The sequence below is a fragment of the Phascolarctos cinereus genome, unplaced genomic scaffold (genome assembly GCF_003287225.1).
Source record: "Phascolarctos cinereus isolate Bilbo 61053 unplaced genomic scaffold, phaCin_HiC Scaffold_4;HRSCAF=312, whole genome shotgun sequence".
Taxonomy (NCBI): domain Eukaryota; kingdom Metazoa; phylum Chordata; class Mammalia; order Diprotodontia; family Phascolarctidae; genus Phascolarctos; species Phascolarctos cinereus.
The window spans coordinates 519,731,505-519,759,075 of NW_027555847.1; the positions used below are offsets into that span (position 1 = coordinate 519,731,505).

A 27,571-nucleotide genomic window follows, 5' to 3' on the forward strand; every position below is an offset into this window, starting at 1 on the left:
GTGCCATTGCTGGGATGTTTCCCTTTTTAAAGTAAAACTGAGATCTTTCATGGGATTGACACTTAAATTATGTGATTAAAAATGAATAGTGAAAGACCTAGGTTGAATTTTATGTAAATAAACAGATTTGAACCATAATTTAAATCACCAGTCAGGAAGATTCATTTAATCACATTTTTAAAAAACCTACACAAATGCATTCTTTTTGTTTCTTGTTGATAAAACCTTAATGAGATATTTCTCACAACTCAGAGATAGATGTAGTTTTTATTTTTAGGAGGTACAGACCATACACTTAAATAATGATTTGTTTTGGAATTATTTCAGACCAAGTTTGTAACTACATCAGAAAAATGAACATTAATTTGATTACTTTATTTACTAAGACTAATTGGAGTATATTTTTGAGAAGTGAGACATTGCCAATTCAACAGGTGAAGCATGAATATTCAGAAGGATATATACATATATATGCATATATACAAACACATTCTTTTTACCATATATATATATATATATATATATATATATGTATATATATGTATTTTTTTCTCCCAAACCACAGATATTTAACTATTTTATTTAACTAAAGCAAATGTATATATTCTGGCTATTTCACTTCAACAGTGATCATAAATAATTATTTTTAACAAAGAAAAGATATACTTTTTTACCTTTTTCTCTCCCTCTCTTAAAATTACCTACACGTATTTTTATATGAATTCTTTCATGGCTGTTGTCCAGACCATGCTACACACATATGGCTAACTCATAGAGCTAGTATACATTAGGACATATATTTTGGACAGACTGCAGGTGTTTGGGTTCAGGCAACAAACAGGCCTCAATAGGAGCAATATTACAGACTGTATTACATTTGGGAAATTGTCTAGAGCTTTCAATGACCTCAAGCTTTTTCCTGAAACAAAGTTCAGTCATTTTTTAATATCAGCATTCTTCCAGTGATTCCAAATGGTTACGAAATGTGGAAGAACACCAGCTCCAAGCAATCAGAATTATGGATCACCCACAGGGAAATGGAAGAGACACTTGATACAGGTGAAGTCTGTGGCAGATTATGCAAATGATGAATTGCAAATGGGGTCAAAGACATCATTGAAGACCTATATGACCAGAAAATGAGGTAGAGTGGTCACATAAAGAAAGTGAGAGAGGGCAGACCAAGTGTAGTGATAGTAACCATGAAATGTCAAGAAACTTTATGGGATGGCTGCCAGCACATTGGGCAGATCTTGTGTCAAGGATGTATAAGAGGACACTGCAAGAGTTACATAGAGTAAGAAGGTATGGATGGGTTGACATTTGTACCACTGAAGGAAATAGTCACATCAATGATATCACAGATCTTTTGAAGTATTTAAGCAAAGAAGTATGTCCCAATGGTCTTAGTGCAGTTTTAAGCTTTACGCTTTTCTCCTCCTTCTCCTCCTCCTCCTCCTCCTCATCTCTTTCCCGTGGAGACAACAGATTAGAAATAATCTGAATGCTTTGGCCATGATAGGCATTCCTTAAATTTGTCAGTTGGATGAGTAAATCTGCTTGAAGTATCAGAAATTTACCTTAATTTGCTCTTCTATAGGAAGATGAGATAAATGGAGAGATATAGAGATAAAATATGTCAGATGATAAGTTCTTTGAAGGCAGGGATTCTTTCTTATTCATCTCTATAACCCTCATAATCTAGAACACGGTAGGTGTTTAGTACTGTATTGTTGTTAGAATATGGATTTGTCAGTTACAATTTGTCAGTGTTAATTACATTACACTAGAAATCTGTAGTGGGCCTTTTGGGGAGGTTACAAAGGAAATAGTAGGATACAGAACCTTCCCTTGGGGAATTACTGATCTAATTCAATTCAAAAATTCCCTACTCTGTTCTTAGTCCTGCCTTTTGAAAGCTACTTTAGAAAGCCATATAACTGTTATGACTGGATTCATGGCAAATTTATGTCATCTAATCTCAAGTGGGCCCTTACTACTATGCAGTATTATTCTTTCCTGCTTTACTCTCTATCACTCTCTTGGCAGTGGCTATTCAAAACCTCTTTTCTCCTCAAGTCTGATATACTACCTCCTGTCCTCTATTTCTCTGCAAAGAACTTGGCCTCCTGCTTTACTGAGAAATAGAGGATTTTCACTCTCTTCTTCCTCCATTTCACACCTCAAAATCTTCCCCTGTTCTTCTACTTTCTCTTCTTTTGCTCTAGTCTCTAAGGAAACCGTACTCCTTGCTTTTCTACTTTTCTCTGTCATCCAATTCCTTCCAGTTTCTTTCTGGAGCTTGCTGCCTCAATCATTGCCCCTCCCTGCATCTTTAATTTCTCCTTATTTTCTGCTTTCCATAAGCCCAGGTTTTCTCTATCCTTAATAAATCTTCATTTGAAAAGGCATTAGTAAAATGTATCTTAGAAAAAATTTTCTATTGACCCGTCTTCCCCTCAAGCTATTTTTGTTTAGTCATGTCCAACTCTATGTGACCCCATGGACTTTTGCCCATGGGGTTTTCTTGGCAAAGATATTGGAGGGGTTTGCCATTTCTTTCTCCAATGTGCCTTTACTTTACAGATGAGGAACTGAGACAAATGGAATAAGTGATTTGCCCAGGGTCACACAGCTAGTAAGTGTCTGAGGCTGGATTTGAACTCAGATCTTACTGACTCCCCAGCCTGGTGCTCTATCCATTGAGCCACCCACCTACCTATAAACTATCATCCAATGTCTCTTCTTCCTTTCATAATCATCTTAGAAAGAGCTGCTTACATTTATTGTAGCCATTTCCTCACCTCTTACTCACAGTATTGTTGTGAAGACCAAATGAGATAAAATAGGTAAAGCGTTGTATTAAATCACTATACAAAGGCTAAGTATTATTATTGTTTATCCTAGAGACAATAGAAGAACCACTGTTTTGTTTTTGTTTTTGTTTTTCAGCAAGGGAGTTATATAGCAGGACCTGGATCTTAGTAATATTAACTTGGCCAAAAGTCAGATTGCAAAGATTTGAAAAGTGAGTGGGTCAGCCTTCCAAAAGGTGTCACTTGTGATGGTGATTGGCCACATATTAACCAATCTTTAGATCTTTGAGGGAATCTAATTCAGTCTCAGTTTCCTCATCTATAAAATGGGAATAATACTGGCACCTACATCTCCCTCCTTTTTTTGGGCTAGCTTCCTAGTGTTATTTTTTTTAAAAATTATTTTGCATTTATCTCTCCTCCCTCCCCATTACTAAAAAAAGATACAAGAAACTTGTGTCATATAAGCATAGTCAAACAAAACAAATTCTCACATTGGCTCTATCCAAAAATATCCTCTTCTAATGGGAGAGCCAACGTACAAACAACTGTCCATATGCAAGATTTATTCAGGGTAAATTGTAAATAATCTTTGAGGAAAGGCACTAGCATTTAAGGGAACCAGGAAAGGCCTCTGGGAGAAGGGAGGATTTGAGCTAAGTCTTAAGTGAAGCCAGAGAAGCCAGGAGGGAGAGCATTTCAGGCATGGGAGTCAGTCAGCAAAAAGGCATGGAGTAAGAGTGGAAGTGTTGTGATTGAGAAACAGCTAGGTCAGTGTTGCTGGATCAAAGAATACATGGATGGGGGCAGCTAGGTGGTGCAGTGGACAGAGAGCACTAGCCCTGAAGTCAGGAGGACCGAGTTCAAATCTGGACTCAGACCAAACAATTGACACTTACTAGCTGTGTGACCCTGGGCAAGTCACTTAACCCCAATTGCCTTAAAAAAAAAAGAATACATGGATAGAAGTAAAGTATAAGAAGGTTGGAGAGGTAATAATGGGTCAAGTTATGAGGACTTTAAATGGCAAACAGAACATTTTATATTTGATCCTAGAGGTGATAGGAAGGCAGTTGAGTTTACTGAGTAGTAGAGTAACATGGTCAGACATGCTTTAGGAAGATGACTTTGATAGCTAAGTGGAGGATGGACTGGAGAAAGAAGAGACTTGATGTAGGGAGAACAATTAGGCTATTGCAGCCATCCAGTGAGACATGACGAAGGCCTCTACAAGAATGATGGCTGTATGAATGGAAAGAAGTGGGCATATGGAGAGATGTTGTAAAGGTAGAAATTGTAAGATTTGATATTATATTAGATATGTGGTATGAGTGCAGCAAGGAATTGAAGGGAGGATTGTAGTGCCCTTGATAGTTATGGGAAGGTTGGGAAGAAAGGAGAGATTTTGGGGAAAGATAATTAGTTTTGTTTTGAATGTGTTGAGTTTGAGATGCCTATGGGACATCAGCTTTGAGGGGTCTATGAGGTCATTGATGATATAGGACTTGAACTCAGGAGAGAGATTAGGGATGGACATAGAAATCTAGGAATCATCTGCATAGAGATGATAACTGAACCCATGGGGGCTGATGAGATCACCAGATGAGACTGTATAGAGGGAAAAGAGAAAAGGGCCCAAGATAGAGCTTTGGGGACAGCCCTGGTTGGTAGTTGTGACCTGGATGAAGAGCTTGCAAGAGATTGAATAGGAGGTTTTGGACAGATAGGAGAATTAGGAGAGGTCAGTGTCATGAAAACTTAGAAAGGAGAGAATATTGAGGAAGAGAAAGTAATTGGCAGTTTCAGTGGTTGCAAAGAGATCAAGAAAAATCAGGAATGAGAAAAGGCCGTTAGATTTGGCAATTAAGGGATTGTTTCGGCTCAGTTATTTTTTAAACTTCTTTTTTAAAAAATAATTAATTTATTTTTAATTTTCAACATTCACTTTTATAAGATTATGAGTTCTAAATTTTTCCCTCTTTCTCACCTCCTGTCCTCCCCAAATCAGCATGCAATCTGATATAGGCTATACATTTATAATGATATTAAACATATTTCCACATTAGTCATATTGTGAAAGAAGAATCAGAACAAAAGGGAAAAACCATAAGAAAGGAAAAAAAAGGAGAAAATAGTACACCTCAATCTGCACTCGGACTCCATAGTTCTTTTTCTGGACATGGATAGCATTTTCCATCGAGAGTCTTTTGGAATTGTCTTAGATCATTGCATTGCTGAAAAGAACTAAATCTAACAAGTTGGTCATCACAAAATGTTGCTATTACTGTGTACAATGTTCTCCTAGTTCTGCTCACTTCACTCAGCATCAGTTCGTGTAAGCCTTTCCAGGTTTTCGTGAAATCTGCCTGCTCATCATTTCTTATGGAACAATAGTATTCCATTACATTCATATACCACAACTTGTTCAGCCATTCCCTAATTGATGGGCATCCCCTCAGTTTCCAATTCTTTGCCACCACAAAAGAACTGTTATGTTTTTGCATATGTGGGTATTTTCCCCTTTTTTATGATCTCTTTGGGACACAGACCTAGTAGTGGTATTGTTGGATCAAAGGGTATGTTCAGTTTTATAGTCCTTTGGTCATAGTTCCAAATTGCTCTCCAGAATGGTTGCATCAGTTCACAACTCCACCAACAATGTATTAGTGTTCCAGTTTTTCCATATCTTCTCCAACTTAGTTCAGTTATGAGATTGGAGGCCAGATTGGAGAGTGTTTAAAATATGCCAGAGGAGAGGAATTAGAGGCATCAAATGTAGGCAATTTTCTTTAAGGAATTTAGATGAGAAAAGAAGAAAAGATATAGACAATAGGCAACAGGGATGATTGAATTGTTTTTTTTTTTTATTAAGGATCAGGAATATGGGCATGAGCAGGGATATGGGCACATTGGTAGGTATTTTGGAAGGAGCCAGTCTAGAGTGAAAGGCTGAAGATTAGGAAGAGAGTGGGGATTACAGTGGGGTTGATCTGTTGGAGAAAATTGAGGTGATGGGATCAAGGGTCAATGTTGGGGGGATGCATTGTCAAGGAGAAGGGCCACCCCTTTATGTGAGACAAAGGTGAAGGAGGAGATAGTTGGAAACATGTCTGAGTGACATTAAGTGAAGAGGAGGGGGAAAGGGGGAAATTTCAATGAATGCTCTCAGTTTTTTGGTGAAGTATTAAGCAAGGTCATCAACTGACAGTGTGGAGGGATGAGGTTGCCTTGAGATGCTTAAGTAGGGGGGAATAAAAAAAGTTTAAAAGTTCTAGTTAATAGAAATTTGGAGGTCAAGGAATGCCAGATAAGGCGGCATTTACGGTATAATGTTCATGGAAATGAAAGTCAGATTTGTCCATTATTCTTCATTTCTTTCCTATCTGAATTAATTCTGTGGTTGCTAGTACTCATGAGGGGAAAGCCATGTTCACTTTTTATTGATGAAGATCTATTCTTGGGTCTTTCTCAAACTTTTCTTCTACCCCTCCTGCCCCCCAACCCTCCGTCTGATTTTCCTTCTTTAGGAATTTCTTATGTAGCTTGAAGTTTAATTGCATTATTTTGTGTCACTGAAGATTAAACCAAAAAGGATCTCAGAGACCATGTGGTCCAAATTTCTTTATTTTACAGATGAGGAAACTGAGGTTTTAAGAGTTTCACAGGATAGGCACCTGGATGCTGTCCATGGTCCAAATCCAACAAGGCTTTAGGGAGCTGCTGTCCAGTGCTGCTTTCAGCAGCGTTGAGTTAGCCCCCACAGCTGCTATAAGAACAGTGATGAGTATAAGCCTTATGGATTATTTTTGCACCAGTCACTTTTCCAGCCTGTTTGGGAGACTTTTCTCACTGTGTTGCTCTGAGTGCTTATGGGGCATATGAGCTCTCCATCGAACTGTCTGGCTGGGGAAGCCAAATCCTGCTCCATTTGGCATACAGTCTCTTCCATCCCATGGGAATCAGATTGCTTCTCACAGACATCTGTGTATCCATTATGTCCTTAAAAGAGGGAACCCCTGTGGCCTGTCTGTGTTGAGGATGTCCTGCATAAGGGGTGGGTGTAGACACCACTTCTTAGTGGGTCAGCCTCCCCAAAGGTACCACTTGTGATGCTTACTGGTCACATGCTAACCAACCCCTAGATCTTTGAGGGAATCTGATTACCAAAACCTTACCTACATCTAGGAAGGAAAAGTTGGGGAAAGAAGAAGAAGATGTCATGCCTGGATCTTCTGACTGTAGTCCTGTGATCTTTCTGGTGTACTTCACTAGCTCTCTCAAGGAAGACTTTTTAAAAAATCAGTTATTATTGACCCTTTAGTGTTTATATCATCTGAATTTCCCAATGTATCCCTCTCCCATAAAGCTACCCCTTTTAACAAAAAATAAAAAGGGGAGGAAAAACAGCTCAGCAAAGCCAGTCAACATATTGAAAAAGTCTGACATATATGGTACCAAAACCCTAATTTCCCACCTCTGCAAAGAAGACCAGTGATGGGGTAGGATGGAGGTACCTTGGAGATGACAAAGCGTCACAGTAGCTGGAGCACTGGGCCTGAGGTCAGGAAGATCTTAGTTTAAATTCAGCCTCATATATCTACTAGCTATGTGACCCTGGGCAAGTCACTTACCCTTTATTTACTTCAGTTTCCTTAGTTATAAAATGGGGATAATAATAGCACTTACTTCCAAGGGTTTTTGTGAAGATCAAATGAGATAAGATTTATAAAGCACTTAGCACAGTGCCTGGCACATAGTAGGTACTTAAGAAATGCTTGTTTCCTTCCTTTTTTCTCAGATCTCTTTTTGGGGGGACTGTGGTTGGTCATTATAATTTCTTTGTACTCAGTTTTGATTGTTTTTACAAAAAGATTTTTAAAGTAGTTGCAACATCCCTTGAAACCCTGGACTTTATTTCCCTGAAGTTGTGGCTTTAGGATATGTTTAACATTTCTGTTATATGTGTCTATAGATAGATATTGTAACTAGAGAGTGGTAGAGCTGATTTCAGCATGTGGCTTATGAAAATTGGTCTTTCTGCTATATAGTCATGTAAAGTACTTATCTGTATTTGCCCCACACCTCCCATGAGCCTGTAAACTTCCAGAAGATCAAGCTTTTTACTTACATTCTCCCTTCGTATAGCGTCCAGAAAGGGCTTCTCACATAGTGAGTTATTATATAATAAAGATTGTTGACGCGTTGACCTTGAAATGTTCCCTGTTATTGTACCTGGAGGATCCAAGCCAGAAAGTTCTGTAGATTGACCAGATTTCCTGCTGACTACAACCTTTGAGAGGTCAGAGCCAGAACCTGCCAACTGGTGTGGTTTCATGGCATCCAAGTTTATTCTCTGCTCAGTGGGGCATCCTGGGAGATGACCAAGAGGATAGGAAAAAAATTGCCTATTTTTGTTGGTATTTGACTCAATTCCCCCCCCCCCCGCCCCATTGCTGTTTCCCAAGGTAGGCTCCAATTTGTGTGAAAACAAGGCTCAGATTAAAAAAACCCCTTACTTTCTTCACTCTGAAGTACCCTGAAAGCAAATAAACAGAAAAGAAACATGGCCCTTTCTAATTTATCACAGTGCTTCCCACTGCCTATTTTGATTGTGATAGGGATCTCTTGTTAACTAGAAAGGAAGAGCCAGGGTGCTGGTGTTGAAGCATTTTCCTTTGCGTTTGAGGTAATACTTGGAGTCTATTTATCTTTTCTCCCACCTCCTAACCTTCTTGATCAGACAGTTAAATATTCAGAATAGGAAAATCAAAGAGAGCTGTTTAGAAGGGATCCTGGAGTTTAAAAGGGTATAGCTTTCTAGATTGGGGCCATTAGCTCTGTGTGTGTGTGTGTGTGTGTGTGTGTGTGTGTGTGTGTGTGTGTTTGTGAGCGTGTGTAGGGGGTCTTTCATATACAGAAATCCTCTGGTCTGTATATGAGACTGGTGGGTCATATTAACCATTCAGGCTTATCTACCTTGTGAAATTTGACTAAGTACCCTTCCTTCTCAGGCTTCACACTCAGCTTCTCATTGGTGTATGCTTTCCTTGTCAAGTTTGGGCAACTGAAGTAAAGGTGTATTATTTCTTTACTCTTAGGTGACAGCTGTCTCATCTTTATTAATGTCAATAGAGTAATTATGATCACCTACAAGTGTAAAGGAGTCATGCTGTTGTGCATGTGTCTCCAGGTGTTAAAGAGTTCATAGTCTATACTTGACTTAGGTCCCCTTTGACAACTACTTCTATCAACTTAATCAGTCTATCGTTATTTCTTAAACATTCTCTGTATACTGAAGCACTTTCCTAGACACTATGAAGAAAGGAGTAGGATGCAAATGGAATTAAATATGATCACTGTCTATAAGGCAATTATAATTTAGCTGGGAATTGTGCAGTATACAAGAGTGAAAATGATGGACAGAACAACATAACAGGAGGCCAAATTAACATGGCAGAAACAGTTTTTACGTGCTGAGTGCAGAGTAGTGTATTTAATCAGTGAAGACTTCTTGGAGAAGGGATGTCCTGAAGGCAGGCCTTATTTTTCGGCAGTGAGTCCATTCCTCCTGCACCTTCCAATTGATCCAAGAGGGCAGCCTGTCTTTTAAAATGATTCCAGAGCATTTTTGATTTCCCAATGCTGATTGTACCAGCATGAATATTTGTATATATATGTATTTATACAAATATATTTTTAAGCCCTTGTTTTAGCTTGTAACACATATGTTAATATCTATATTTGTATGTGTCATAAAGTATATTAAGATGTATAATTTAACCCTAGAGCACACATTACTCTCTGCTTTAAAAAACAGTATTGACAACCTCTTATCATTGTTAAGTTTTCATTTTCTTTCTTTGTAGTATAAAGACATTTTTCTTCCCTTTCCCTTGAACATCTTTAGAAACAGCTAACAAAGTATTCAGGGTTGGATTTTCATTGGCTCATATCTTGCTAAAAAGAAATAATCATCTTCATGGTTGTTTTTAAAAAAATTTGCTTTAGAAGGCTTGGCCTTTTTTAAAGGAGTTATTTTTTCCTTACTGTGCTGAAAACCTTCTTTTTACCCTTTGGAGCTTTGAATTGGTCTTATTTCCCTGCTAGGGGTCCTGGAGCATTACATTTGAAGATTTTTGAGTCGCGGAAACAGTTATTTTTTTATTTTCTTTGGAGAGATGGCATTGTTCTGGTGGAATGCTTTCCAAGGAGCACAGTGTCCTGTGTGATGTTTACTGTGGTGCTGCCTTGCAGCCAGCACATTTTAGTACAAACTTGCCTGGGGGTGGCCTTGTCCTATTTTCCTCTTAGATAGTTCTGGCATTTATGAAGCTTGGGAGATCTAGCTTCCGAATTTTCCAGTCTGAAGAGCTCGAGCCAAAACAGCAGGGGGGACAGCAAACCTGTCTGTTTTTTGGCTTCAGGCAGCTGGGGCTGCTTTCTTCTTTGACCAAAAGTGATGGCAGACTTTCTTGGGTTTGGCGGGGGAAATAGAAGAGAAGAGAGCAGGAGCTTGAAAGGCTGAATCTGAAGTGCTTCGAAAAACATATTCCAGTTTCTTTTCCTGCCTCCTCTTCCCCCAGCCCATCCCTTGAACCATCCCTCGCATACCTATCTCTGAGTATGTGTTTTTTTAAAATGTGTATATTTCCAGACATGGACTGGACAGGTTTCTTGGCTTTAGGAGCTCTCCAGAGGATGTTTTGAAGGGAGGCATTTTCTGAATGACAGCCCTAGAATTAGGAGCCTCTTAACAATTTCAGGGGCTTTTTTTTTTTTTTGAGATCGAGTCTCTGTCCTGCTTGGGCTGATCTCAGTACTAATCGGGACTAAAGCTTTAACTTCCTCTGTTTTTCAGACCTGCTCCAGTATTCTTCTCCTTAGGCAGTCTTATGGCCCTCTGCTTCTGGACACTGAGCACATCAGTACTAGACTTAGCATGGACACTCGATCAGCATTAGACCAATTGCTTCTCAGAACTCCCAACTCAAGCCCCTCCATCAGCTTCTGCCTCCTAAGCAGTACAGACTACAGGCTTGCACCAGCATGAGTCAGGCTTATTTATGAGACAAGAGTACTGGAATTACGTCCTAGACAGGGCAGGGATTCATCACTGAATGCTCAGATGCTGATGAGGCAATGAGATAAACAACTTATTGCTATTCTTCACTTCTTTTCAGAGGACAAACCAGGGTCCTATCTCATCGTACTTTGCAGAGGTCTTCCATTTCTGATTTGAGAAGACCCTGGCATGAAATCAGCCAGACAGCTGACAAACTAGGAGCATTTTTAGAATTTTCTTCTTCTTTCATCCTGGCAAGTTTGTGTTGACTGCAGCAGATTTCTCAGTGCTATCCTCACTGTGAGCATTTCTTAAAATGTTAAAGGCCTCGGTGAAATGCTTTGTTGAGGAACGACCTATCTGACTCAGGCTCATCTCTCAATAGCTATAGTGAGCCTCTGACAGACTCCTGATGATTTGACGGTTGTTAAGAGGTGATGAGAACATTTCGTTTATATTATTCTTTCTGTTTGATCTCAAAAACAATCTTGGGAGGGGAAGTAGCATAGCTCTTGTCATCCCCACTTTTTGGGGATGGGGAAACTGAGGTTTTCAGAAGTAAAATAGTTTGAGCAAGGTCACATAGCTACTAAGTTGCCAAGCCAAGACTCAAGTCCAGGTTTTCTGGCAGTGCTCCCCTCACTGTACCATGCTGTTTTTTTTGTAAGCTTTGCATCTGAGCGCAATTTAGGATTTAGTGCAAAGACATCATGGATGGCCACCAGCTTCTTGCTGTTCATTAAATTGGCTTTCAGTATGGGCTATTGGCCAATCACCTGCCAAACTCAGGGGTGGCCATCAGCTCATAATTAGGACTAAGAATCTTAATCTTTTCCCACTCAGTACAAAGAAGATGTACTTATTATCAATACCTAGTGGCCATCCACACACCTTGAATTTAGATATCCTACCAGGTAATATTGAAATTAGGGAAGAAAGACTATAGATGATGAAATTTTAGAGCTGAATGGGGCCTTAGAGATCATTTAATCCAATCTTTTTTTCTTTTGCACAAATAAAATATTTGAAGAAGGAAGGAAAATCATGCAATTGTCTACTACAAACATCTGTAAAATGGGTTCAGTAATATTTACATTTCTTACTCTACAGGGTTTCTTTGAGCAAATAATTTTGTAAATCTTGAAGTGATACAGAAATGTGAATTCTTATTATTAATAACACAATAGTGTCTCAGTACTTCTTACATAGATTACCTTTTCCTCTATTCCTGGAAATGTACTCCCTCCATACCTCTGCCTCACAGAGATCTTCTTTTCCTTCAAGAGACAGATGAAGTATCACTTTCTACAAGAAGTCTTTCTTGACACTTTCCCCCCAACTGTTGTCTCCTTCCCAAATGACCTTGTATTTATTTTGTATATGTTTATTCCATACATGTACTTATGTGAATGTTTCCTTTGATAGAATGTAAGCTCTTTGAGAGTAGGCCTTGCTTCATTCTTTGTATTTATATCCTATGGTAGACAATGCCTGGCACATGACTGTTGATTAACAAATGCTTTTTGGTTGCTTGATAATGCTGGTGCATCAAAAGGAATGTTTCAGGCTTCAGGCATGCACAATTCCTAACATATAGTGAAGATTGATGGAAGGATACATATTCTTGATTATTTTTCTTCTTTCTACTCTCTTTCTTTAGGCCCAAGTATTTTTCCTGGTTTAATTCTCATTCTCTCTCTTTCTCTTCACTCTCTCATCTCCAGTTTATAATTTCAATTGTTTATTCTTTCTTATTGTTTTAAGATTGAATTGTAGTTTCTTAAATACTGATAACTTCACAAGACATCATCTCAGCTGAGAACTTTGCCTCATATTTTATAGAAAAAATGAGGTCATTCACTGTGAATTCCCTCTTCTCCTCTCTTCCTCATCTCCTACCACTTAGATACTGTCTGCCACTTTCTCCTCCTTTACCCATTTCACATGATGAAGTGACTTCATTTCTTCCCAAGGCTTACTCCTTACCTCTATTTGTTCAAGTGATCCCATCCCATTCTAGCTCCTCCAACAAACTGCCCCCTCTGTGATGCTCACTTTCACTTATTTTCAGTATTTTCCACTGTACAGGCTCATTTCCTACTGCCTACAACCCCATCTCTCCCCTATCCTCAAAAAACCTTCTATCCCTGCTAGCTATCATACTGTATCTCTTCTGCATTTATAATATATATATTGACATATATAATAGGAACCTATACTTTCTCTCCTCTCACTCTCTTCTGCATCCTTGACAACCTGATTTGGGATTTTATTATTCCACTGAAACTGCTCTTTCCAATGATCTCTTAGTTGCCAAATCCAATGGCTTTTTCTCAGTCTTTGTTCTCCTTGACCTCTGCGGCCTTTGACACTGGATCACTCTCTGCTTGATCCTCTCTTTTCTCTACTGTTTCAGAACACCATTCTCTCCTGGTTTTCTTCCTATATCTCTGATAGCTCCTTTTCTCTCTCTCCCCTTTGCTGGCTCCTCCTCCAGATCATGCCCTCTAGCCATAGGTATCCCTCAGGGTTCTGGGCCCTCTTCTCTTCTTCCTCTATACTACTTCACTTGATGATCTCATCAGCTTCCATGGATTTAATTACTATGCTGATGCAGCTAGGTGGTAAGTGGATAGAATACCAGCCCTGGAGTCAGGAAGACCTGAGTTCAAATCCAATCTTGGATACTTACTGTGTGACCATGATCAAGTCACTTAACCCTATTTGCCTCAGTTTCCTCATCTGTAAAATGAGCTGGAGAAGGAAGTGGCAAACCACTCCAGTATCTTTGCCAAGAAAACCCCAAAAGGGCTCACAAAAAGTCAGGCATGATTGAAAATGACTAAAAGAAACAATGCTGATGATTTTCAAATCTATATGTCCTGAACTCCAATCTTGCATCTCCAGCTGCCTTTTAGGCATCCTGAACTGGATATCAATAGACATCTTAAAGTCAATATGTCTAAAACAAAACTTATTATCTTTCTCCCCTAAACTTTCCCCTTTTACCTTTCATACTACTATTAAGGGCGACACCCTTGTCCCAATCCCTTGGGTTCACCACCTAGGAGTCATCCTAGACTCCCCATTATCTCTCATTGCCCATATCCAAGCTGTTGCAAAGGCCTGTTGATTTCACCTTTGTAACATGTCTTGAAAGGGCTCCTTTCCCTCTGACACTGCCACCACTCTGGGGCAGGCCTCCTGCTTTGATTACAGTAGACTGTCTATTGTATAGACCGGTTGGTCTGCCTGCCTCAAGTCTCTCCCTATTGCAATCCATCCTCTATTCAGTCACTAAGGTGATTTTCCTAAAGCCCAGGTCCAATCATGTCATCCCTCCCCTCCCCTCCCCTACTCAATAAACTTTCATGACTTTCTATTGCCTCCAAGAACAAATACAAAATGCTCTGTTTGTCATTCAAAGCTCTTCATAACCTAGCACCTCCTACCTTTCCAGTCTTCTTACACGTACTCTCCAACATGTACTCTTTAATCCAGTGACACTAGCCTCCTGGCTGTTCCATGAGCATGATATTCCATCTCTCAATGCTGGGCATTTTCTCTGGCTGTCCTCTGTGTCTGGAATGTTCTACCTCCTCCACTGCAACTACTGATATCCCTGGCTTCTTGTAAGGCCCAACTAAAATTCTACCTTCTATAGGAAGCCTTCCCAAACCCCTCTTAATTCTAATGCATTCCCTCTTTTAATTATTGCATATTTATTCTGTATATAGTTCGGTTTGTAGATATTTGTTTGCATGTTGTCTTCCTCCCATTAGATTGTAAGCTTTTTGTGGGCAGGGACCATCTTTTGCTTCTTTTTGCAATCCCAGCATTTAGTGCGATGCCTGGCACAAAGTAGATATTTAATAAATCTTGATTAATTGATTACAAGGATTTCTATTTCACAAGAGGGATGGAAGAGTGTTGCTAAGGATTTTCTTTTCCATTTATCTCAAATACGATTCTTCCTTCCTCTTTGAACACGCACACACATACATACACTAGGATACTTTTTTGGTGATAATTAAGAACACCTTTTCCTTATTTCCTCCTATTGTCCTCTCCTACCCTCTACTGGAATCCATCCATTTCCTACATTGATTTGAAGGAAGGTTTTGAGATGACTGTTTTTAAGTCCACTGCCTCCTGTGTTTTCTTGCCTTACCTCTAGAGCCCAAATGTTACAGTAAAGCATAAATTGCACCCTAAGCTTTACAGGGATGAAAGTTGTCTAGTCAGCAGTTTGGGGTCTGGCAAGACGGTTAGTGCCCATCACTTCTCCTCCCCAGAACTCAGTTTCTTTGTATGTGTAAAATGAATGAATTAGAGTAGATGCTCTCTCAGGACTCTCCCAATTCTACATCAATCATGTTTAACCATCTTTTATCAGTTTTCAAGTCTTTTAAGCATTTCTTAAGTATTTTGTACGACTTAGCTGGTACCTTTATTAAAAGTGTCAGTCTGTTAATTCACTTCAGCATCTTTCTGTGAAGTCAATTATCTTTCCAAATGCTCAGTTTCCCTTTGGTGGCATAGCAAAACAGTTGGCCTTTCTTTCCAGGATTATCTTTGTGCTCCACGCTATTTTGTGGATTGATAGAAAGTGATTTGACTGCTAGAGCTGAGGGAGAGAGAATTTTAAGCCACCATTTTTTGGGGAGAGGAAACATGAATGATAAAAATATATTTGGGAGACATAAGGTCCTTGAGGACAAGAAATGCCTTGCTTTTGTTTTTATATTCCTTGTAATTAGCACAGTGCTTGGCACAGTGGGTGCCTAATAAATGCTTGTCAAATCAAGGTGAAATTAACTAGCTTGTGTGTCATGCAACTGGTGTTTGTTGTTTTTCTTGGCTCCAGTCTTAGAATCCTGCTGTTTGAGGGATGGAGCCAAAGCACAGATAAACCTTTCAGAGAGTGTTCAAGTTTTCTGAGTGATTTATGAGGAAGAAGGAATATACCATAAATTCTTAAATAAAGACATCAAGGGAGCATGACAACTTTTATAAGAAGATAAATATAGAGTCTTCATTTTATCCTTTTACAAGAAGTTTGACTAATTGGAATACTTTTAAATATCTGGATTTGATGGAGACCATGTGGAATCTAAGACAGTCCCAACTTTTACTCTCTTTTTCTTTGTCTGTTTTCCCCACTAACTTATGATTAAAAAAAAAAACCCAACCCACAAGATTTCTTATTTCACCCTAGAGGAAAAAGCTAACTCATAGAAGCAGCTGAGTACATCTTTCAGTTTAACTTGTCTTTCTAAACAGAGCTTAATAATAATAATAATAATAATAATAATAATAATAAATAATAATAGTCTGCTTAAAATAGCTTAGAATATTCCATTTTAAAATTTTGAATAAAAGTTTTATTTCTGAAATGGAGTTTTAGGCAATTGGATTAGAATTTATGTTTCAGAAGTAGGACATGATTTTTTTGTGTCAGTCTATATGAGAAGGTGTAGACGTCAGTCAATAAGCATTTATTAAGTGCCTGTTATGTGCCAGACGCTCTCTGTTTCATGGGGGAATATTTCTGATCTACTAGAGAACTAATTTCTTCAGCTCCTCAAACTTTATTTTCTTTTTTCCCTTCTCTCAAAATATATAAGTAAATATCTAAAGTATACTCCAACATAGCCGATAACTACACTGAATGGTGGGCTAGTTTTTTGAATTCTGCCTCTGAGGAAATGGTGCAGTCTTTGGAACATACACAGACTGACTGAGCTGGTTGCAGAGGAGGAACACAAGTGTACATTGGAAGAGAAAAACTAAATTGTTTTCTTCCCTTGCTGGGCACGGGGGTGGAGAGGAGAGGAATGTTTGTGAGTTTTGCACCATTGATATTCAGGTGGAGCTATAGAAAACAATAAGTCATTTTGACATACCTGGCCTCGGTGAACCGCCACTGGAATTCTGAGAGGGTTTTCCGGCTACACTTAGACATTTTTATTCAGATGTCTTGGCATTGGCTGATCACTTGAGAGTGACATATGGTAGAAACACGCTCCGAGGGGCAAGTCTCCCGGATGGCACACAGTACCATGTAAGATAGACAGATGGCGGCTTATTCAACCTTGGAAAGTAGTTTAATCCTACATATTGGCAGAGATGGGTGCTGGGAGAGATGCCTGTGGAATATGAGGCAAAGTGGTAGTGGGTTTACTTGGAAACTGCTTAGTAAAGGCAACAGAGGAGTGAGGCCCTAGTATGGTGCCCAGCACCAAGTTACAGTGTGATGTACACAGTGGATGCTCAATAAATGTTGAGTGGGCATAATGATGATAAAGAATATCTGTGAAATTGAACTGGACAATGTCTGAAGCACCAAGTGGGAGGAAGATCTCTTAGAAGGGTGAGAGGCAGTGTATAGAAAATAAACACTGTAAGCTGCTTTGTAGCTAGAGTCACAAAACTTAGGTTCCCCAATCCTATTCTTTCTCAGTTATCCATCACTCATAGGACTGTATGAGTTTCCTTCTACAAAACAGGAAAATGCAGATTTCTATTGAGTTAAGACTGCCATTGGACCTCTTGTTCAGACTCTTAGTATCTCATTTTTGGAATGAGAAAAGTATTTACCGAAACTATTTTTCTTTCCAACAGGATAATCTGTATTTACAACATCACGCTGCCATCTTCCATTTGGGCCAATTTCAAGAATAAACACAAGCATGCATGCAATTTGTAAGGTGAGTAGATCTCAGTGGTTTTTTTCCCCCAATGCTTTTTTTGTGAAGGAAGGAATGCTGGAACTCTAGGGTTTTTTCCTTTTTGTTTAGTTTTTCTTGAAAAAAAAAGTTGTGCATGTCTCCAGATGTAAGAATTATCTTCTAATTTAGCTTTGCTCTTTGTTACTTTGATCTATAATTTCATTGGTATGAGTGCTCCCTCCACTGATGAAGACTGCAGTATCTATGCACCTCTTCATCTTGTGCAGTTCTTTTCTCTAATTTATGGAAAAACACAAATACTATGGGATTCTTTGATTCCCTCCCATGTTTTATATGTTGTTATTTTTGTAAGGGGATATGGATATACAAACATACACATTTTTATATTTCCCACAAATAAAGGAAAAAAATCAAGCTTCATGTTTACATTCTAGATACTGAGTATAATCTTTGTCAGTAGAAGCTAAGATATGAAAAAAAAAAGTTAAGGGTAATTAGCTAGGATTCTGAGTTTTTCATTGCAAGCAGGGTGGTGTAGTGGAAGACTCCCTGGACTGGGAGTCAGGAGATCCTGGTTCTAGTCCTAGCTGGGTCATTACCTGTATGACCATCAGCAAACGATTTCACTTATTTGGGACTCAGTTTCTTCATCTGTAAAATGAGGCTGAATTAGTAAATCTTCAAAGTCTCTTCTAATCTGAAATCCTGTTGTTCCAATTAAAAATTTTTTTTTTCAGCTTAGATGTTGCATCAAAAATTTGGTTCACTATATTGGAACATCTATGGTATGAACTATGGAAAGGTCAGAGGTTTTCTTCTTCATTTCATTTCTTATATATTTGACTAAGTGGGGGGGGCATTTGAGAGGGAGGTGAATTTGCAATTTTAGACCTTTGCTATTTGGCTTTGGCCCCTGGTTCTTTATATCATATTTTCAGTCTCTGCATATTTGCAGACCCCCAAGATTTGACTCTAGAGCCACCTCGAAGCAAGTGGCTGGCCAGCAAATAAAATACCTTTTGGTGAAGCACAGATGGTATAGTGGCAAAAACTCTGGAAGTATCTCTCAGTTAGCTCTTTGTGTAGCCAAACACTTAACCCAAAGGTTCCCAAACTTTCTTGGTTCATGGCACTTTTAGAGTCTCAGTGATTTTTTTCACAGTGCCCCTAGGCCAAAAGAAATGCCAAATAGTTCCATTTATTAATTAATATTAATTAATAAGTATTTATTTCCTAACAACTTAGTAACCATTTGAAAAAATAATATTCATGAACAAAGAATATATATTTTTTCATTCTTAACTACAATTGCCTAGTAATGGGAAATGTGTATCTGCTGGACACTATACAACTCAAACCTTGAAATCTGCTTAGATTCCACCAATCCTTTGCTTGGAGTCTGCTGGTCTCATTTCCTGTTCTATGTTGATTTGCACAGGGTACTTGCTTTTCATCATGAAACTGTCAAAAACTTAGCATCACAAAGATATGACATCCCAAATAAGAAGGTACTGGTGTAGCCCAAAGTATGTCTGACAGATGCTGAATATTTCTGTGTTTTCCTTGAAAATTTAAAATATCCTATTGTACCCTAGTGAGCTCACTTTAGTGTCCTGGAACACCCCTGGGCACAGTCTTCACAACTTCTTGTCTTAGTTGCCTCATCTGTAAAATAAGTATCACTTATCTACCTTGCAGGGTTGTTGGATGGGTCAGATGAGAAAATTTTCTATGTGAGCACTTGGGAAAATAGGAAGTTTTCCGAGGTTCTTTTTGCTCACTTTGCTAGGTAAATGTCTCATTGCTTAAGGCAAGCATATTTTATGAAAGCTCCCTGGAAGTTCTTCCAACATCTTCCCCTGGCCCTTTTTATGCAGGAATGCTGTTGGCCTTAAATTAAGAAATTGGTGATTCATGAAGGACTTATCTCATCCCTTGAGCTAGGCACAAGATCAGTTCAAATGGCCCTCCTATTTTGGGTACTTGCCTAAGTATAATAGAACCCTATGCTTCTGTGGATTGAGAATCCAGCATTAGCTAATAAGTGATCTTCTGAGGTCAGGATATTTCTTACATATTGCTGACTAGAAGCTGAGTTGGTATTCTTCCTTCCTCCTTCCTTCCTTCCTTCCTTCCTTCCTTCCTTCCTTCCTTCCTTCCTTCCTTCCTTCCTTTCTTTCTTTCTTTCTTTCTTTCTTCTTTCTTTCTTTCTTTCTTTCTTTCTTTCTTCTTTCTTTCTTCTTCCTTCCTTCCTTCCTTCCTTCCTTCCTTCCTTCCCTTCCTTCCTTTCTTTCTTTCTTTCTTTCTTTCTTTCTTCTTTCTTTCTTTCTTTCTTTCTTTCTTTCTTTCTTTTCTTTCTTCTTTCTTTCTTTCTTTCTTTCTTCTCTTCCTTCCTTCCTTTCTTTCCCTTCTTCCTTTCTTCCTTCTTCCCTTCTTCTTTCTTTCTTTCTTTCTTTCTTTCTTTTCTTTCTTTTTTCTTTCTTTCTTTTCTTTCTTCTTCTTTCTTTCTTTCCTCTCTCTCTCTCTCTTCTCTCTCTCTTCTTTCTTTCTCTCTCTTCCTTCCTTTCCCTTTCTTCTTTCTTCTTCTTCTTTCTTTCTTCTTTTCTTTCTTTCTTTCTTTCTTCTTTCTTTCTTTCTTTCTCTCCTTCTTCTCTCTCTCTCTCTTCTCTCTCTCTTCTCTCTCTCCCCTTCTCCCTTTCTTTCTTTCTTTCTTTCTTTTCTTTCTTTCTTTCTTTCTTTCTTTCTTTCTTTCTTTCTTTCTCTTCCTTCCTTTCTTTCCTTCCTTCCTTTCCTTCCTTCCTTCCTTCCTTCCTTCCTTCCTTCCTTCCTTCCTTCCTTCCTTCCTTCCTTCCTTCCTCTGACTGGACTCAGGAATCCAATTGGACTCAGGCCTGAAAATGTGGAGAGAGGTGAGAGGTGAGAAGGAAGGAGCTTTTTTTCCCACTTTTATAGGCTCCCAGGTCCAGTCTATTCAGGCCATGGGGGTTCATTTTGGGGCTTTACCTGGAGGGAATATCAGTGTTTTTTTTAAAAAGAGGTGTTGTTCATAATGCCCCTGTGAATGGTGAGGGTACATTTTTTTTAACTGTACATGCTGCTCACACTCTCCTGTCTCTGTTGATTCCTTGTCTTCTTTGCTTTGGTGATTACTGATCAATAACCCTAGTTCTTAGGTAGTTTGTTGTATCACCTACCAGCTTATAGTGAAGATAACCTGCCTTTATACAGTTGTGGAAAACAGTCCCTGGGATTCACTAGCAAAGGTGAAAGTGGGGGTATAGCTTATACAGCATTTCTTTCATTATCTCCTGAATAGTCACCCTTCCATTTGGGAAGCAGATGCTGATAGAACAGCCTTTTCGAGGTTGAGCAGGCAGGTTGTACATCAGTCACAAGAGAAAGTATGAATTCATGCAAATTGACAAGGTGATTGATATGGGCATTTAGAGTTGTGCACTAACTGCAGAAATGTGATTCCACAAGGAAAGTAGACCTTCTTGGCCCTTGGTCAAGCCTAGGACTAAGTTTTAATTCTTATTTTATGCCAGAGTCCTTAAATTGATTAAAGAGTCAACCCTGGGACTTCCCTTAGACTTCTTGAGATATTTATGTTCTTGAAGAGGGGAAAAGCCAAATGTCATTAGAAATGGGAGAAGTTCAGGAAGCACTTTAATCTTCTTTTCCAGGAGGGAAAATATGCTAGGCTAGATGGAGACATTAAGAGGAGACATACTTATCTTTCCTTTAATTTTCAGGAGCACAGAGGTTGTATTGAAAGAAATTCCTGAAGCATCTAACTTAGAGCTAAGGCTCAGTAAGTAGTAGCACTGGTGACGCAATCTTGGATGAGATTTATTGCAAAGTTACTCAATGGTAGAGAAAGATATTGGGATAGGAGTCATTAGTTCAAGTCTCTCACACTTGGTTTCCTGCCCTTTTCCTTCATCCGGAAGCAAGACTTCAAAACTTAGAGCTCTTTTGTTGTCATTATGAACAATAAAGGGTCAAATTGGGAAATCCCTGCTCTCTTTTCAGGTAGTCTGTTGAGAATTGAAATGGATTATGGGACTAGAGAGAGGTAGGAAATGTGTTCTAGTGTGAGCCTTAGAATCCCAAGGGCTGGGCTTTTTAAGCAATTAGAAAAATAACCTTAGACATGTGCAAGTTACTCCTCCCCACCCTAGCTTCCTGTCTTTGTGTTACATTTAAAGTTTTAAGGTAAAATCAAAGGAGATCAATAGTAGGAGAAGCTTTAACTTGGAGTGTATGTTCCTGCTGTCTATATTGATAAATACAGATAAAGTTTATTTATGCTATGTCTGTCTATAAAACTGTCCTTGACACTTTGTAGTAAAATAGATTAAATTGTTGAAATGTTATGAGATGAAAACAATTAAAGGTGTAGAATGACTAGTTCATTCCTCAGGCATCCCAATAAGGAGGAATGAAAGCCCACTTTAAAATGAGGTTCATTTAGAGGTTCCCCTCGAGAGCCTGTTGGTCTAGGCCTCTCAGGCAAAGGGTTCTACTCTAGAAGTTCAATATAGCAGAAAACTGGATCCACTCTTTTGGGTTTTAACACCTAACGTTAAGAAGTGAGTCGATCCTGTGGCAGGATGATGGAGTTTGTGGAGTGGGCATGATGTGGTTACATCATATTGCTGTAGATATCTTGAGATTCCAATAACTTCATCTGTTGTCAACTACTCATTGACTGCCTGTCTTCTGCCTTTCCCTCACTCCTACTTCCATCCATCTTTGGGGTTGTGGCATGTGAGACAGTCAGGGCTCTGTTTCTTGTCCCCGTTTTCCATTCTCTTGTTCTCCAGTGACAAGGAATGAAAGGGGAGCTAGGAATATAGATGTTTCTGGAGCACAGTTTCTCCAGAGCTTTAAGTTAAAGTAAAAAATCAAAGTTAACTCATGCACATGGAAAAAGGTACTAGGAAGGAATCTCAGCAGTTAGCACCGCTTTTCTTTTGCCCTTTCCTTTGTCCATTTTCTTCCTTTTCCCAGCTCATCTTTATCCTTTCCTTATCTTGTTCCCTTTTCTTTCCTTATGCCAGATGGAATTGTGGTGGGAATAATTTACTTTCTTTTATCTGTAAAGTACTTTATCTGTAAAATGGGGATAAGAATAGTACCTTCAAAGCAGGGTTGCTATGAAGATTAAGTGCAATGATGTGTATAGTACTTTGTAAGTCTTCAAGCACAATATAAACATTATCTATTATTATTGTTGTTATTCTATGATATGGTGTTAATATATAATGCAGCATTATTCTATGGTAATCTGGGCATCCACAGAACCTGAGGTGGGGTTGGAGTCTGTGGAGAGATTTTTTGGGGGGGGAGTCTGTGAATTTAGATTGGAAAAAATACATTTTTATTTGCATTAACCTTTAACTAAAATGGGCATTTCCTTCAATTATGAAAGTAAGCAATAAACATCATTCTGAGAAGGAACCCATGGCCTTAACTGTGTAGCCGAAGGGGACTGTGACACCAAAGAGGTTAAGGTCCCCTGGGCTTTGGTATATACTCCTTTATAAAAAAATAAAGCCATGCTCTATATTTTGGATTAGCTACCAGCCTCTTGTCCTCTTTGGCAGTGCCCCATTTCTTTACATGGATTCAAAGCTGAATTCAAGGCCACTTCCTATATGAGGCCTTTCCCCATAAGGCCCCCACTCCTCCCATCCTCCCCCTACCCCTGGCAGCTGCAAGATGCCTTCTCACCCTGAAATCACTCGGCCTTTACTTTGTATGTATTTTAAATATTTTAAAAAATATGTCTACATGTTGTTACCCCGATGGAATTCAATCTCCTTAAAGACTAGGTAATTTTTATTTTTGCATTTTTGGTTCCTAACACAGACCCAGGCAATAAGGAGGTACTTAATAAAGGCTGGGATAGTGCTTAGCATACAGCAGATACCCCGTATATATGGTTGTCTGGAATATTAACAGTTCTAGAAGCCTAGAAAAAAGCCTCATCCCTGGAACCTCAGAAAATCTGGAAGGGATGCAGTGAAAAGAGTCATGGTGAACTTGGATTAGTCACTTAACCTTTGGTTTACTCATCATCAAATGAAAGCAGGTTGGACTGGCTAGTGTTTAGGGTCATCCTACTCTATTCCTTATTGCTGGGAGACAATAGCATGAAATTCTAACTGAAAAAATAATTTTATTTTTTATTTTATTTTAAACTTATACGGCAAGAAGCACCATCAACTAATAACTAGAAAAGTATTATCACAGTGCTAAAAAGGTAGGAAATTTTCCACGTAAAAAGTTCGTGGAGGGGGGGACGTGGTGTAGTGGAGGTGGATGTGGGTGGTGCGGGGCATGAGGGATAAAAATAAACCCTTCAGAAACTCTGGGTTGCTTCATGGCGTGTGTATTTTTCCATATGGGGGAAGGTTTGAAATAGTATTTCTTTTTATGGGATTTTAGCAGCGGGCTCGAAAGTGAGGCTTTGTGGGTTCGCTTTCCCTGTGTAGGTGATATAACTTTTGTAACAGTGCGAGAGAGTGCGTAGGCAGTGTGGCAGGAGATTTCTGCGAGGTTCTCTGTCTGTCTTCCCTCCTTCATCCCTTTTCTCCCCACCCTCAAACTCCCAGCCCCGCCCCTCGCTTTCTCCAACCCACTTGAACAGCACCGAAGTGCAAAATGTGCTTTTGCCAAGGTCAGTTTCTTGTGATGACTTGCCTGTGGCAAGCGATGCCAGTTGTAACAGACTGAGTCTCAGCAGCTCGCACAAAGTCACATTGGTGCATCTGCGGAGGACATCCATCCTGAGCAGGTTATCCTAACTGGGGTCTGGGATTTCCTTACAGGGCTGGCTGCTGAATTCCAGCAGATTTCTTTAACTCCTCGTGTCTGGGGCGAGACTGCCTCATGGCTTGACGGCAATGCATCCATGTGATGAATTGGTCCTGTCTTTCAGGAGCCCTTAAGGAATCTTTAGAGTACCTCAAGGTGATTTTAGACTTATGGGAATTATGGTAGGTTGACCTGTAAGTACTTAGGATTCTATTCAGAGAGAAAACTGAAAAAGGAGAGAGCCACTGGGGCATGAAGAGGGAGGTTTATTTGACTTGGAAAAATCACTTTAAAGATTGTTAGATAAGAAATGTGATGGGTGGGGGTGAAATACTCTAGACTGGTTTGGAAAGGACATACAGCATGAAAATAAGGGTTCTTATTCTAACCGGTGCAGCCCGATGGCACAAAAACAGAGCATGTATAGATTTAATTGGAGTCCTCTTTTAGGCTCCCTTCCTGAATGAACAGAATATAGCATTTCTTTTTCAAAGTCATGGGGAAGGGATGGATATATGTGTTTGGGCATAATTTCTGCCAAGGACTGCTTTGTAATGCTTGATTAACTTTAAGAATATGGCACTTGAGAATTCAAAAGAACTGTCTGCGCTTCTCTGAGCATGTAGGGTTCTCTTGAGGCTCCGAATGACGCTATATGAAATGTTTGTTCATTTTACACTCTTGCTTTTATATGGTTTGTCACGACGTTTTGCAGTTTTCTGGCTTGCTCTCGGCCAGCCTATGGAGGGGGCTGCCGAGGAGGGAAGCTGCCTCAGATTGCTAAGTAACAATCTTAGATGTTTGAAGTACTGCTGGCTGCCTCATTCCAACCCTTTTTTAAGATTGCTGGGAGTCTGGCGAGTTTTTCCAATATTTTTGCCCCATGTTCCAGGGTGCTTGGAGTGGGGGTAGGGGTAGGGATGGAGATGAAGAAATGCGGTTGGTAAACTAAATTGTACAGTGTGGCGCTTTTAATGCTAAATGATCATGAAGAAAACGGTACCTTGCACAGAGTAAGTTTGCAGTATCCTGTGACATGTCCACAGGCTGTGTATTAATTCAATATAGTTTTCATTTAAAAAAAATAGAACTGTTTTCCTTCTCCAATCACAGCCCACTTTGAATATGAGTCTTGAACGCAGGGACTACTTGTCTTATTTTTTAAAAAAAATATTCACAATGCATTGTACAAAGTAGACGATAGATGCCCACTGAATTAAATTTAGCGTGATTGGTCAAAGTACCTGAATGAGAAAAAAGAATTTGGTTATTCTGTGCTTACCATTTCAAGGAAGTCCTTTTTCTCAAGCAGAACATAAAGGCAGTATTTTGGAAATTGGTTTATAGGTTAGTGCTCAACTTAGTTTATCCTAAATCCTATCATGAACTAAGTATTACACACACACACACACACACACACACACACACACACACACTTGAAGATTCTTTTTCATTTGTGCTAGCATATATTTGTACCACTTGTATCCAAGAAAAAAATTTTCTTTAGAGACTTCTAAGCCAAATAAAATATACTTTTAAAAAATCTTTTTTTTTCTGAATAGACAGGTTTGTTTTTAGTAGAGCCTTTGCTGCTGGTTGTTGAGATGTGTAACTTTTTCTTGAGGATCCCACTTTCTTGGTGTTAAGGTTAGTCACACTTGTCTCAGTTTGTCATCTTGTAGAATGAGAACCATATATAATACTTACCTGTGTATACCACGCCGGAATTTTCTAAAAATTAAATAATGAGCTAAATTCAGATCTTTTTGGAGAAAAGGAAACTGTTGTTTTGTTACATTGCTTCAAGGTCTGGATTCATGTTGAAACCCTGGAGAGCTTGTCTCTGCCTCAGTGTAAACTAAAACTGTATTTGTAATGGTACCTTCTGAGCTCACTCTTCCCTCCCCCCATTTCATGTGTGTCTTGTAGGAGCCATTGATAGTAGCAGTGACACTCATGGCTTTAGCTCCCTTTGACCCTGGTTGGGTGCCAAAACAGCAGCTGCAGAAGCTATAGGGAGATGATGTTGGTTTCAGTGCAGTAGGAGCACCCCACACAGGTTAGAATGGCATCTCTACTAATGCCTCTAATTGTAGCGGTCTTGCTGAGTCCTTATTCTGTAATAGTCTCTCCCTCCATTTGTTCTGTGAACAGCAGGAGGAGATATTTGTCGTTGGGAGCCAATTGGGTGGGAAGACCCAAGGCTACATCATTGGGGTGGGTGGGAAATCTGCCTTAGGTAGTTTTCGTATCGGTAAGTAAGAAGGCAAAGCTCAAGTTGGGTAAATTCCTTTAAGGAACGGAATTTGTTGGGGGAATTACTGACAGTTTAGGGTAGATTTTCTAGTAGTCTTTGAGTGTGTTTGCCTTAGATACTAACTACCATGCTTTGTATGTGACTTTGGGGTATTCACTAATGGAATACATTATTGAATTCCATGATCTCAGAGCCACCTTGGACCAGATGGAAATCTTTAAGAGGGGTAAGTGATTAGTGGGCAAGGCACCTTGTTCTGTATAGTTTAATAGGACTGATGGACATGTTGGGACAGTTCAGTGACCACCTGGAACAAAGGATGATGGGAATGATCAGGAACCATATAGAATGGTGGAAACTACTAGGGTAATCAGCATGATGCCAAAACTTTGACATTAAGGTTGGATGCTTTAGTCTTCTGTGCTTTGTCTGTAATGAACCCACAGTTTTGTCTTTGGCACAGTGCCTATGACTGTCTGGCCTAGTCATGTAAATAGCAGCCAGTTTGTCATGCAAGAAGAGGGGAAAAGTCTCAAAATCCTAGGTAAGGAATGGACCACTCCATTATATTTAATAAGCATTTATTAGGCTTCTGCTTTGTACAAAGCATTGTGCTAGGTATGGGGAATCATAGACAAAGTGAAGAACAGTTCTAGCCCTCAAGGAATTGACATTCATGGTCTAATTTGAAGCAGTATTTTTTTGGGAACATGATGAAGGGCAGATGTTATAGGCCCAGGGCCTGATTGACTGAGGACCCTAAAGGAACTATGTAGAGAATAGAATGATGATGGAAAGATGATGCTGCTCTGAGGAAAGGGGATTCCAAAGCAGATAGTTATATAGAGGGCAGATTCTTGGGTTGGTTTTTGGAGAGACTGTCATTTGGCAGTTAGGGAGCTTCTCAGGCTAAGGAATG

The 27,571-nt window shown here is 39.3% G+C and overlaps 1 protein-coding gene across 7 annotated transcripts in view; it reads left to right on the forward strand.

Annotated features, from left to right (window-relative positions):
- Nucleotides 1-27,571, forward strand: part of LDLRAD4 (low density lipoprotein receptor class A domain containing 4) — a 578,389-nt gene that overhangs the window by 79,084 nt on the left and 471,734 nt on the right. For 6 of the 7 annotated variants that reach the window (XM_078153536.1, XM_078153535.1, XM_020985600.2 and 3 more), the window contains one exon: nt 17,503-17,588. The gene's annotated coding sequence lies outside the window, so the exon portion shown is untranslated. Of the gene's footprint in view, nt 1-17,502; nt 17,589-18,307; nt 18,373-27,571 lie in introns of all 7 variants that reach the window. The other variant, XM_020985593.2, reaches the window with a different exon arrangement.